Source organism: Lipotes vexillifer, unplaced genomic scaffold (genome assembly GCF_000442215.2).
Source record: "Lipotes vexillifer unplaced genomic scaffold, Lipotes_vexillifer_v1.1 scaffold914, whole genome shotgun sequence".
Classification (NCBI taxonomy): Eukaryota; Metazoa; Chordata; class Mammalia; order Artiodactyla; family Lipotidae; genus Lipotes; species Lipotes vexillifer.
This window is the reverse complement of record NW_006780388.1, coordinates 3,367,712-3,382,233: the sequence shown is the minus strand read 5'-3', so window position 1 is coordinate 3,382,233 and position 14,522 is coordinate 3,367,712.

The window sequence follows — 14,522 nt, the reverse complement described above, 5'->3', positions numbered from 1 at the left end:
CAGCAGGGTGATGTCTGCGCCCCGCCAAGGCCAACAGGCTTTGGTTGAACTCGGGGTGCTGGGTTATATGGGTCACCTTCGTCGGCTGGCTGTGGTAGTAACGTTTCAGCTGCCCAACGGGGACCCCATGTTTTGCAGTTATATAAGAAAGGAGGGGGTGGGGAGTCCTGAATGTTGGCTGTGCCCCTTCTGGAGCGTTCTGCAGGGAGTTCATCTGGTCTCTTCTTGAGGAGGGGCTGGACATCCCCCCACAAAACTTTTTTAACAAGATGCTCTTCTGTAATTGTCAGGTTGGAACTTGATGCAGGAAAAGCATCCCCAGGGGCTGACAAGGTCAGAGGGGACCCAGCTTGGTGGGGATCATCCAGGGAAGGTGTCGGGTAGGGAGGATACATACCTTTGTCAGACCCACAGAGGGCACGACATGGAGCCAGCCTGGGGTAGATGGGGGTGGGGGTGGGGCTTCAGCCAGAAAGACTGTGTCCATATCAGATCATCAGTCCTAACATGGGCCCCTCAGGATGAGGATGGTCACAGAAAACTGTGTGAGACCTGGACTTCCTGACACAGTTTTTCTCTAAATCTAAAAATGCTCTTGGGAATTCCCTGGAGGCCTAGTGGTTAGGATTCTGGGCTTTCACTGCCGAGGGCTCTAATTCAATCCCTGGTTGGGGAACTGATATCCTGCAAGCTACATGGCATGGCCAAAAGAAAAAAAAAAATTCTTAAAGAGTAAAGCCTAGGGACTTCCCTGGTGGTCCAGTGGGTAAGACTCCATACTCCCAGTGCAGGGGGCCTGGGTTCGATACCTGGCTGGGGAACTAGATCCCGCATGCATACCACAACTAAGAGTCCACATGCCACAACTAAGACCCAGTGCAACCAAAATAAATAAATAAATATATTTTTAAAAAAAGAATAAAGTCTAGTTTGTATGTATATATATATATATATATTTTTTTTTGCCTATGTTGGGTCTTCGTTGCTGCGCGCGGTCTTTCTCTAGTTGTGGCAAGCAAGGGCTACTCTTCGTTGCGGTGCACAGGCTTCTCATTGCGGTGGCTTCTCTTGTTGCGGAGCATGGGCTCTAGGCGCGCAGGCTTCAGTAGTTGTGGTGCACGGGCTTAGTTGCTCCGTGGCATGTGGGATCTTCCCAGACCTGGGATTGAATCTGTGTCCCCTGCATTGGCAGGCCAATTCTTAACCACGGTGCCAACCGGGAAGTCCCAAAGTCTATTTTAAATTGCTTGTAATTAACTAGGGGGAAGAAAAGAAAGTCTAAGACAGGCTCAAGGCATAGAGGGCGAGCTGGGGGAGGGGGCAGGTGTGGAGGTGACCAGTGAGGCCGGGCGGCCACAGAGCAGGATGCAGAGTGAAGGCACCGTCAGATAGGCCGGCGTGAGATGTCACAGGAGACGCTGCATGTCCGGTCTCCAGGTAGAGTCCTCGGGGAAAAAGTGGCAGGAGCAACCCTCTCCATCTGTGCATCATATCCACGAGAGAGAGGAGTGGTCCCTTCACTCGGCTGAGACACAGGACACCAGCGACCCCTGCCACCCGTGCCTGCAGGACCTTCTGTCACCCAGGGGCAGAGGAAGGAAGGTAAGAACATCTGGCATCTGTGAGGACACCCTGCAAGTCCTGGGGACACATCCACATGTGACAACTGCTGCAGGTGTGGGCAGAGCAGGGTGGAGGGGATGAATTGGGGCGCACGACGCACTGACCATGCGCCAGGGCTGCAGCCTTAGGAAGCCGTGTGTGGCTGCATGGCCGTGGGGTAGACGTGCAGGAACGTATGGGTTGGAAGTTACGTATCACCCAGTAAGCCGGGCAGACCTACAGGATCGGGGTGGGGGTCTCTTGCTGGCCCCTGCCTATGTGCCACCCTGCATCACACCTGTGGCAGTCCCCTGACCACACCTCTGGCTGACTCCTTGGTCAGTGACACCTGGGTGCCAGCCTCAGACACTGACTTCGCTGACTCAAGCAGAAGAGAGATTTCAGGAAAGGATGCTGGGAGTGCAGCTTCCACCTGGCGGGAAATAGGGCCCCATAGACTCCTGGCTCCCTTTCCCAGACTGAGTGGGTTGGAATAGCAGCCGCAAAAAATCCTGTCCACCTGGAACCTCAAAAGAGGACCTTATTCGAAAATAGGGTCTTTGCAGGTGTAACAAGTCGAGGTCATACTGGATTAGGGCATCCTTAGGAGAGAAGACAGAGGCAGAGGGTGGAGTGATGTGTCCACAGGACAGAGGATGACAAGGACAGCCAGGAGCTGGGAGAAGCCGGGGGTGGGGGGCTAGAGCAGGTGCTCCCTCAGAGCCTCTGCAAAGAACCCACCTGCTGGCACCTCAGTTGCAGACTTCTGGCCTCCAGAACCTTGAAAAAATTAATATCTGTTGTTTTAAGTAATCCAGTTTGTGATACTTTGTTACAGCAGCCCCAGGAGAACAATACACCAGCCGAAACAAAATAATACCCTGGGAGTAGAAGGACGTGTGAGATGGGGGCTGGGATCCCCGTGACAGAGGGCAGCCGAGGCCTGGCGTTGAGGGGAAATGGCTCAGGGCAACAAGGACACCAGGAGAGAGGGCTGAGCTGCTCACTAATTTCTCTGCCACATCAACCAGGCCGAACGTGAAGTCTTGTGTGATTGTGTACTTCTGTCAAAAACTCATCACATTGTATACTTAACGCTGATGAGTGTTAAAAATTACAACTCATTAAAGCTGCCTTTTTAAAAAGAGACTTTACAGGTATTGAAATAATGCACGCAGGACATTGGTGCAGAATTCTAAAGATCAACCATCAGAAAGGAAAAATTTAAAACCTAGGTAATAACAAAATTTGGGGGAACGCAGAGAAACGGGCGCTCTCGGTTCCAAGGTGAGTGGACTTGTTTCCCATGGCTGCTGTAACAAGCACCAAACTGATGGCTGAAAACAACAGAAATGTGTTAATTTTCTCTTTTTTTATTGGCGTGATGGCCACATCACTGCTGTCTCTGCCTCCATGTCCACGTTGCCTCCGTGTCCCCTACGTGTGTCTATTATTAAGATGCATTCGGTTGCATTCAGGGCCCACACATGAAATCAAGACAGGCTCCTCCTCTCAGGGGCCGTCATCACATCGTTTGCCGTATGATGTAACACCCACTGGTCCCAGAGGTGACGACACGGACAGATCTTTGGGGGTCAACACTCAACCCACTGCAGTGGAGTGGAGACAAGCACGGTCATCGGCCTGGTACTTAGTGAAGTGAGGCGTGCCTGTGCCCTGGCCCGATGTTTGCACCCCGGGCAGAGAGCCCAGAGAAGATTCCCTCAAGGAGAATGAGATCACAAATCATCAAGACACGAGCAGCATATGGAAGAAGAAGCAGCACATGAGAAGTTAACTCAGAGATGTGGCTGGACTCCCCAGGCTTCACGCTGAGTGAGAGGAGGAATCCGGACTCCAGCTCTGCTTGGAGGGAACCTGACCCCAGACGGGCTCAGAGCAAACACCTGGGGGCGGGCTGGCAGGGAGGCCCTCCTGCCCCAGCAAGTGTTGCAGCAGGGTTCCACCAGGGGGCGCAGCAAAGGTGGGTGGGAAGGACTGGGCGATTTCACATCCCAGGAGTATAAATCCCAACCGCTCAAACCCAGCACAAGGAGCAGGGCCCTCGGTCTTTCCCTCTGGGTCCTGATTTACCTTCCCTGAGGCAGGCGGGGCTGAGATACGAGGAGATGCATCCTCTCTGCCCTCAGACCTTCTGTCTGTCCACCAGGCTTCCTCCCCTCCTCTCCACAGCCCCGGGGTCACTCCCACACCTGGCTCCGAGGGCAGGAAGATAACTGCAATGCTAGAGGTCAAGGGTGCAGACGGGGCCAGCAGCACACTTCACACTACAAGTATCCACAAGAACCATGCGCGCGAAGGTGGAACTTTATAACCAAGATCTTTATTCCCCTCTCAAGTCCCTGGCTGTTTGAGTCAGCCAACTCAGTGCAGACGTTTCAGTTAGTGACCAGAGAGGGTTTGGCACGCAAATGTGAGCAGTTTCTGCAGCCCTAAAGCCCGTCCCGGGAGCAAGAGTTTAAAAATCGGCGGTGGGTGGAGTTTACAGCGCCCATCCGGCCGGCCCCCGGGTGCGGGGGGGTGGGGGTGGGGGCGTCCCAGCAGCGCCGCCCCCACCTGCAGAGCCGCCAGCTGTCAAGAGACTGGTCCCACCTGCGGCCCGACCTTGGCCACGCCCCTCCTCCCGGCCCGCGCGCCCCCGTGTGGCCTGGAGGGGTAACTGCAGGCCCCATCTTTTTTTAAGATTTTTTTTTTTTTTTTTTTTCATTCTGCAAACTCACTGTATTTCTTTTCTAATTTTTTATTTTTTATTTATTTTTTAATTTTTGGCCATGCCACACGGCTTCTGGGATCTTAGCTCCCCGACCAGGGATTGAACCCGCACCCCCTGCATTGGAAGGCAAAGTCCCAACCACTGGACCACCAGGGAAATCCCCGTTTTAAGCATCTTAACAGGCAACAAGCAGTCAGTGCGCGGGCGGTCAGGGCCCCGCGGTCCTGCGGAAGCTTGTCCCCGTGTCCCACCCACCACAGCCCACCTGCAGGCGCTGCTCTGGGCTCAGGCCCCCGTGCCCTGGGAGAGGCCCCCACAGCTCAGCGCTGAGCCGGGCGGGGGGCGGGGGGCGCACTTCCGTCCACTCCGGCCCATCTCTGGCCGTTTCCCCCAAAGCACCAGCCTTCCCGTGTCTCCGGTTTGTCTCTGTTCCCCGGGGGGCGTGGGGGGGTGGGGGAGGGTACCGGGCACGGAGTGGACACTCCGTTTACACCACCCAGAGGCCAACAGAAAACTGCTCAGGGGAGGGCTCCAGTAGGATGCGGCCGCCAGGGGGCGGCAAAGAGCAAAGGCAGCTGCTCCTAGGAGTCCTTACCCTCCCCCACGTTTTGTCTTTAAATGTGTTCAAATGTTTAGCTAAGATCTGGATTAAAAACAAAAACTGTATAGCACAATCAGAAACGGAAGGCCAATGTCACTTGCCATAAATAGAACTACAACACAATAGTTAAAACGGTGAAAAATAAACTCAAAATGGATTAGAGACCTAAATGTAAGACTGGACACTTAAAACGCTTAGAGGAAAACACAGGAAGAACACTCTTTGACATAAATCACAGCAAGATCTTTTTTGATCCACCTCCTAGGGTAATGGAAATAAAAACAAAAATAAACAAATGGGACCTAATGAAACTTAAAAGCTTTTGCACAGCAAAGGAAACTACAAACAAGACGAAAAGACAACCCTCAGAATGGGAGAAAATATTTGCAAACGAATCAATGGACAAAGGATTAATCTCCAAAATATATAAACAGCTCATGCAGCTCAATATTAAAAAAACAAACAACCCAATCAAAAAATGAGCAGGGGCTTCCCTGGTGGCGCAGTGGTTGAGAGTCCGCCTGCCAATGCGGCGGACATGGGTTCGTGCCCCGGTCCGGGAGGATCCCACGTGCCACGGAGTGGCTGGGCCCATGAGCCATGGCCACTGGGCCTGCGCGTCCGGGGCCTGTGCTCCACAATGGGAGAGGCCACAGCAGTGAGAGACCCGCGTACCGCGAAAAAAAAAAAAAATGAGCAGAATACCTAAATAGATATTTCTCCAAAGAAGACATACAGATGGCCAAAAAGCACGTGAAACTTCTGCTCAACATCACTAATTATTAGAGAAATGCAAATCAAAACTATAATGAGGTATCACCTCACACCAGTCAGAATGGCCATCAGAAAATCTACAAACAACAAATGCTGGAGAGGGTATGGAGAAGAGGGAACCCTCTTGCACTGTTGGTGGGAATGTAAATCGATACAGCCACTATGGAGAACAGTATGGACGTTCCTTAAAAAACTAAAAATAGAACTACCATATAATCCAGCAATCCCACTACTGGGCATATACCCTGAGAAAACCATAATTCAAAAGGAGTCATGTACCACAATGTTCATTGCAGCTCTATTTACAATAGCCAGGACATGGAAGCAACCTAAATGCCCATCAACAGACGAATGGATAAAGAAGATGTGGTACATATATACAAAGGAATATTACTCAGCCATAAAAAGGAACGAAACTGGGTCATTTGTAGAGACGTGGATGGATCTAGAGACTGTCATACAGAGTGAAGTAAGTCAGAAAGAGAAAAACAAATATCGTATATTAACGCATATATGTGGAATCTAGAAAAATGTACAGATGAACAAGTTTGCAGGGCAGAAATACAGACACAGATGTAGAGAACAAACGTAGGGACACCAAGGAGGGAAAGTGGCGGGGGGGCGGGGGTTGGTGGTGTGATGAATTGGGAGATTGGGATTGACGTATATACACTAATAGGTATAAAATGGATAACTAATAAGAACCTGCTGTATAAAAAAATAAATAAAATTCAAAAATTCAAAAACAAACAGTGAAAATGGGGACTTCCCTGGAGGTCCAGTGGTTAAGACTCCAAGTTCTCAATGCAGGTGGCACGGGTTCCATCCCTGGTCGGGGAACTAAGATCCCACATGCCGTGTCGTGTGACAACAAAAAAAAAGAAAGAAAGAAAACGGTGAAAATGAAGAATTGTTGCCAGATTCTGACTATGTACTGCTGTCCATCAAGAGGTGCCACCTCCTCCCTCCCAGGACTCAGGGGAAGGAGGACAGAGAGCAGTGAGCCCCGTTTTCCCAGAGGGAACTCTCAGATCCGCTGTGGAGCCTTTATGATGGGAAGGCCTTCTCCTCTCCCAGCCAAGTCTGTAAGTCAGATGCAACAGGACCTCCAGCAGGACCAGCCAAGACCGGGCCACACTCAAGACTGCAGTGACGCATGGTGGTCCTCATCACGTCCCCTGAATACACCACTACAGCCCTGCAAAAACCACACGGATCCTGGTGGATATTTGATAACTTTGACTCTAGATGCTGGGCTGGAATCTTCACCAGGACAGATCAACAAGCCTTTGGCACCTGGAATGTGGCTACGGATCCGGTGGGTGTGTTCTTTCCAATCCTCATCAGCAAGGAGGATGGAAGCGTTTACCTGGGGGGGGACAGCAGTGCATGCACATGGTCTTTCCCTGGAGCATCCAGCCATCCCGTTGATGACATCATGATGATGGGACTTGGTAAGACACACACCTGCCAGGGGTGTGGTTCACTGATGAGTTTTTCAGGGTACAGTCCTTTGGGGGCATCCCTTCCAAGAAAAAGGACAACTTCCATGTTGCACCTCCCACTGTCAACAAAGCAGCACAGCACTCAGCAGCACCTCTGGTTCTGGAGGTGTGTGGACCACACTGGGAATGCTGCACCAACCCGTTATCAAGTGAGGACCCATTATCAACTGCCGATTCTGAGTGGAGCCCAGCAAGAAGGGGCCCCACAGCAGACTCAGGCTAGTCCAAGTGGCCCTGCTGCCTGGGCTGTACAACTTGGTGCTGTGAAGGCATGATCTTCCCAGGGTCTCACCGGGTAGAGCTGCCACTGGAATTCTGTGCCCCACGGCTTGTGGTCTATTCAGACCCCCTGAGCATTCAGCACACAGGACTGGGGCTGGGGCACCGGCTGGGCTTTCTCCCACCTCACAACGACCACCCCCACACTCCACACCCCCACTCCAGCCAGGAGATCCATCCCAGGTGTGAAGAGGCCCTCCCGCACGCTCTCTCTGCCTCAGGATCGGGCTGATGTGAAACAGGCAGAACACTCCTGTCCTGTGCTCCCAGTTCCTCCCCGGCTGCAGGAGTGCCATTCCCTCCTGCCAGGCCTTGGTAACACATCCTCCCATCCTCCCGCCTCTAGGACTTCTGAGCCCTCCTTTCTGAGAGCCCCACGCGATTCATTCATTTGTTCGTTGATTCAACACGCCTCTCCCCAGGCTCTCTGCCTGCGCTAAGCACCATGAAAGTGGCCTGAATAAGACACTCCCCTGCCTCAGGGCTGCTGCACCACTGACCTGGAGCTGCTCCAAGGATCTCTCAGGCCCCTCTGCACCCACCTGCCACTTCCCCTGAGCAGTCACCCCTGCTCAGCTCTCGGCTCTCTGCCCTCTGCAGACCACCAGGGGGCACCACTTAAATAGCAGGCCCCGTAGGTGGGCAGCCAAAGGGCCGTACACATGGAAGGACAGTGGACAGTCACCCAGGCCTCACAGCAGTGGATGGTGCCTCAGTCTGCTCGGCCCCGTAACAAACCACAGACATTTACTTCTCACAGCTCTGGTAGTGGGAGGTGCAGGACCAGTGTGGCTTTAACATAACAGATTGGCAGGGTCACAATTCAGCCCAGAGCAGACAGTGTGAGCACCCAGTCCTGCCTCGCACCCTGAGTGATCTCGGAATCTGAGCGTCACCCCTCAACCGGGGCAGGAGGCAGTGTCCTGTGGGGTTCCCCCAACTCATCTCCAGCTTTGCTCCCCAAGCTCTCCTGCTCACACATCCTTCTTTGCAAGGCCACGGCTCAGTGAGGCCCATCTGGACCCAGAAACTTGGCAGGGAGGGCTCGCCGAGCCCTGCCCGGTGACCCCACACCCAGTGACCCCGCCGCACCCTGGGCGGGCCTCAGTTTCCCCTCTGTTACCCCGATCTCATTCCTCTGCTGTGAATCATTGGCCTCTGGTCTCCCTTGGCCAACCAGCTTTTCAGGTTTTGGTGTTTGTTTATGAAGTTACCTCTTCTTGGGTCATTCTTGCTGAGAATATGTCTCTTTCCCTATTTAGAAAAAAAAAGTTTTTTTAATGCATGGCACCAACTGAGTTTCTTATCAGCATTCAAACACACCTCAAATTGCTTGGATTTAGAAACAAAACAACAAACACTCTCCCCTGACCGGCACTTTCCTCCAGCTTCCTCTCTGCTGCGTTCTCTGGTCCACGCGAGCTGCTTCCTTGTCCTCCCCACTCCCCTCCCGCGTCTCACCCCGCAGCCCCGCAGCTGCTCTGCGAGGTCAACATCGACCTCCACGCGTGCTCTGTCCCAGTCTGTGTATGGTGGTGACCTGCCATCCTGACCTGTTCAGGCTGAGGGGGCTCCCAGGAGGTGAGATTTCAGGACATTATTACAGTATTATTACCATTATTATTATAAAACACACAACATAAAATTTGCCATTGTAATCATTTACGGTGAAGGATTCAGTGGCATTTAGTGTATTCACAATGTTGTGCAACACCCACCTCTTTCTGGTTCCAGAACATTTCCAAGCCCCAAAAGGAACCCCATCCCCATGAATCCATTGCTCCCCATTCCTCCTTGCCCCTAGCCCCTGGTGACCACCGATCCGCTTCCTGTCTGTCTGTGGATTTCCCTGTTCTGAACACTTTGCCCGGGTGGAGACACACGCTCTGTGGTCTTTAGTGTCTGGCTTCCCTCGCTCAGCACGTTGCCGGGCGCGTCCACGTGGTGCGGGGTGTGGGGCCTGACGATGCTCCACTGTCTGGATGGAGCAGTCTGCTGATCCCTCTTCTGCTGACGAGCCTGTGAGTTGCTCCCGCTTTTTGCCTGTCATGAACAGCAATGCTGTGAACACGTGTGTACACATTTTAGTGTGAGTGACTGGTTTCAATTCTTTTGCATCTACGCCTAAGAGTGGGATTGCTGTGTCCTATGGGAAGGGACTTTCAGTGTTAAACCCAAACTGTGGGTAGTGGGCCACCCCCTGCCCCCATATTGCCTGACCTCCCAGCTGCCTTCACCCCACCCTTCTGGGCTCCTTGACAAGCTGCCTCCACCATCCTGCTCCACATCCACTGCTCCGCAGGCTCCTCTGCCCGAGCCCTATAAGTGGCATCACAGCCTGCCAGGGGAGTGGCGGGCAAGGCCAGGGAGGTGGCAAAAGTGGCTGTCAGCCCCTGGGAGAGGCCCTGTCGGACAGGGGCCCTGGTGACAGGGAAGGTGGCAGGGGAGCGCATGACAAGGCTGGGCTGCCCTCCCTGCCTCAGGGCTCTGGGCCATGCATCTGCCGCCTGAGACTGTCCCCCTCCTCAAGGTCAGACTACCAGGGACAGAGACCCTGGTCAGCTTCAGGGACACACATGCTTGGTCCTCAGCGTCACTGGGACCTGGAGTCCAGGGTGTGGAGTCTGAGCACCAGGAAACTGGGAAGGGATGCATAAAAATGGCCTTGGAGCATGTTGGCTTTGACTCTACGCAAATCATTCAGAGTGGGGACAAGGAGAACACGTGTCCACAGATGGTTCTGGGGGCTCAAGGAGCCTGTGTTTAAAAAAAAAATTGAATTATAGAATGAAGGAGACATACCAGTTTCTTGTAGAATCCCTCAGATTAAAACAAAGAGAAAGGTTTCCCTTTGGGCCACTGTGGTTACTTTTTTTTTTTTTGGCCACGCAGCATGTGGGATCTTGGTTCCCCCACCAGGGGTTGAACCCATACCCCCTGTGGTGGAAGCAAGAAGTCCTAACCACTGGACAGCCAGGGAAGTCCCTAGCCACTGTGGTTGCTCTAACACATCTCCAAGTCCTGGCGTCCTCGACCCCTCCCACCCCCCACCCCCACTTTAACAAGGACAGGTGCAGCCAAAATCTTGTCAGGTAACCTTATCAGGCTTCAAACTCAAAGTATGGTCAGGTTTGCACTGTATTTCTTTGGGTGCAAGGCGTAGGGACCCAGCCCCTATTCAGCTGTGATGGGAAGCCTCCTTTCATCACGCTTACTTGCCAGCTGAGTGAGCAAACAAATGGCTAGCCTGCCGCCGCAGCAGCTGGCGCACAACGGGGCGGGCGGGGGTCGAACCTGCCTTACCTGCCGCTGCAGCCTTGGGGCGGGGACGGAGAAGCGGCGCTTTGCTGCCACCTGGCGGCCGAGCGCAGGGCAGGGAGGCGCCGCTGCCGCATCGGAACAAGCCGAGCCAGGTAAGCGCTGTTTCCTGGTTCTTCCGCCTGACACATTATAAACTCCTCCCCCGACCTGGGCGCAGGTTGGGAGGGAGCCCCCCAAACCGAGGGTTGTAGCTCTAGCGAGCAAGGCCTTCCAGCGCTGGGAGAAGGCAGGGAGGGGGCTGGGGTTTAGAGCAGGTAGGAGGGGAGGGGTGGAGGGAGCCACCTGGCTGCAGTGTTGGGGGAGAGGAAGGAGGCCGACGGAGGGGACAGCGAGCAGCGGCCTGGAGGCGGGAGCGACTTGGTGTCACAGCCTCATCCTTTGAGGCAGAGTTGCTGCGGGGGGCGGGGGCGGAGGGGCGAGATTGGGGGACTTGACCTGCCCAGATGGGCGAAGAAGAATGCTGGCAGCGGCTCTGGGGTCCCCAGAATGCCTATTTAGATGTGGAGGACTGAGTCTGATAGGGGGAGATGCTGAAGCAAGGCTCAGGCTGGCGCGGGGGGAGGGGGGTGTTCTGGAAATGCCTCCAGGGGCGTGTGCACCTGCGGGGGGGTGGAAGCCAGGTCCCTCCACTGTGTGCCCAGCTCACGTGCGCTCTCGATCCGTACCTCTCTCTCTCTCTCTCTCTCTCTCTCACACTGTCTTGCGGTAGCAAACATATTCTCCAATCTTAAGATGAAATAAAAACCAACCAACCCTTCTTTGGCCCCACGCTCAATGACCAGGGAGGGAGGGAGTGAATGAACGTATGACCAGGTGGGAAGTCACCTGGAGAGAGAAGGAGGCCCCCCCACCCCATGTGTCCTCCATCTGTTTCATGGGGGTTGGGGCCCAAGCTCGGTTAGTGCCACATTCTTCCTACACAGCAGTGAAGAGGCTGTCCAGCTGCCCCAGGCAACCTTATTCTCCACTCACGGAAATGCTCCTGACAATCAAAAAATATCTCTCATCCTGGTGGTTCAGCTCTCTGCAGGCCAGGGGGAGCAGAAGTAGAGACTCGCCCTCTCCGAGTCCCACCACCTGGGTGCTGGGAGGGACGCACAGCAGGGGGTCCACCCTCCGCCAGGTTCTGAGCATCCAGCCTGATCCTAGCCTCTCTCTTCAGTGACAGTGGCGATTTGGCAGCCGGCAGTGATGGGCATCCAACGACCATCTTCCTTTCTCATTTGGGACACAGAAAAGCAATCACACCCACAGTTCACGGCACAGGCAATCAGAGACAGTCCCAGACTTTGCTCCTTCCTGTTCTAATGTACAAAACCATCCAGTGGATGAGACAAGCAAACTCGGGGACCCTGACCAGGTTAACACGTGCACAGATTGGGGGGAGTGACACTTTCACACGGCCCCAGCATCCCAGCTTGGGCCTCTAGAAAGCGTCCTCTGGGCCCTGTGGGGCCAGGCCAGGGCCTGAGGAGCCATGCAGGGGTCTGAGAGGTGCCCCTGCCCTTTCAGGTCAGAGGGTTCCCTCGGGGAGCTTGCAAGGGGAGCCCCTTGAAAAGGGAACAGTAGAACCCGTCACAGCTGAGTCACTGCTACTTAGGAACATCTTGCAAAGGGCTCAGCCTGGCTCAGCTGGACTGCAGCGGGGGAGTCTGTCAGAGACTCAGGGGGTGTCCTCTATGGACCTGGAGAGCCTGAGGGCAGCACTGCCCACCAGAGCCTGGAGGATGAAGCAGAGGGCACTGGGGATGGGCCTGAGGAGAGGGAGACTTTGGGGAGCAGATGTGGGCAGCCATCCAGTGCCTCCCAGCACCCCCTGCAATCCACATGTACCCCCATAGCAGAAAGATGGGGCTTCTCATCCTCCAAGGACTGTTCCCAAGCTCAGGGAGACAGATTCAGCCCTTCCCAAGCCCCTGGCCTTCCCGCCTTCCAGATTTTTCCACAGCAACTGCATCATTTTACATAACCACCAGCAATGCTCAAGGCTTCCCATTTCTCCACATTCTTGCCAATGCTCATTATTTCCTGTATTTATTTATTTATTTGCCACACCACAGCAGCATGCAGAACTTCCCTGACCAGGGTTCAAACCCATGCCCCATGCAGTGAAAGTGCAGAGTCTTAATTAACCACCGGAGGCCAGGGAAGTCCAGTTTGTTTGTTTTTAAAATTACCATCCAATGGGTGTGAGGTAGTATTTTAGAGGGGTTTGATTTGCATTGTTCTAGTGACTAGTGGTGTTGAGCATCTTTTTTTTTTTTTTTTTTTGCGATACACGGGCCTCTCACTGTTGTGGCCTCTCCCATCACCGGGCACCGGCTCCGTTTTTTTTTTTTTTTTTTTTGCGGTACGCGGGCCTCTCACTGTTGTGGCCTCTCCCGTTGCGGAGCACAGGCTCGGGACGCACAGTCTCAGCGGCCATGGCTCACAGGCCCAGCCGCTCCACGGCATGTGGGATCTTCCCGGACTGGGACACGAACCCGTGTCCCCTGCATCGGCAGGCGGACTCTCAACCACTGCGCCACCAGGGAAGACCTGTTGAGCATCTTTTCACGTGCTTATTGGCCATTTGTATGTCTTCTTTGGAGAAATGTCTTTTCAGACACTTTGCCCATTTTTGAACTGGGTTTGTTTTGTTGATGTTGAGTTGTAGGAGTTCTTTATATATTCTAAATATTAACCCCTTATCAGGTATGTAATTTGCAAATATTTTCTCCTATTCTGTGGGTTGCCTTTTTACTCTGTCAATAATGTCCTTTGATGCACAAAAGTTTTCAATCTTTTTTTTTAATACATTTATTTATTTATTTATGGCTGCATTGGGTCTTCGTTGCTGTGTGCAGGCCTTCTGTAGTGTGGCAAGCGGGGGCTACTCTTCATTGCGGTGCGCGGGCTTCTCATTGAGTTGGCTTCCCATTGCAGTGGCTTCTCTTGTTGCGGGGCACAAGTTCTAGGTGCGCAGGCTCAGTAACTGTGGCACATAGGCTTAGTTGCTCCACGGCATGGGGGGTCTTCCTGGACCAGGGCTCGAACCCTTGTCCCCTGCATTGGCAGGGGGATTCTCAATCACTGCACCACCAGGGAAGTCCCGAAAGTTTTAAATCTTGATGAAGTTGGATTCATCTAATTTTTTCCTTTACCTGCCTGTGCTTTTGGTGTCATATCCAAGAAATAATTGCCAAATTCAGTGTCTTGAAGGTTTTCCTTTGTTTTCTTCTACGAGTTTTATAGTTTTAGCTCTTATGTTTAGGTCTTTGAGTTGGTTTTGTATGTGGTGTGAGGTAGGGATCCAACTTCATTCTTTTGCATGTGGACTTTCTTCCTTTTTAATCCAGCCCCTGGAGCAGCAGCCCCTGCACACAAACCTCCCAGATGCCCATGGCCTGACCCTCAGCTGCCCCTACTCTAGGCAGCTCCCAGTCACACTTACCCCCTCCCCACATGGTGGGCACATGACCTGGCTCAGTCAGCCAGAATCCTTCTCCAGGGCTTTATATTTACTGACATTGCACAAAGCCCTCCCCCTCTGCAAGCCTCAGTTTTTCCGTAGTACCCAGGGAGCTGGACCAAATCAAATCCCCCCTCTCTCACGAGAACTGTTGCACTTTGGACACAGCAAACTCCCCAGCACAGTGGAAATGTCACTTGTGGTCTGGTCTCAACTGCCTGTTCCACCCCACCCCTTCCCCCCCTCCCCTCCCCC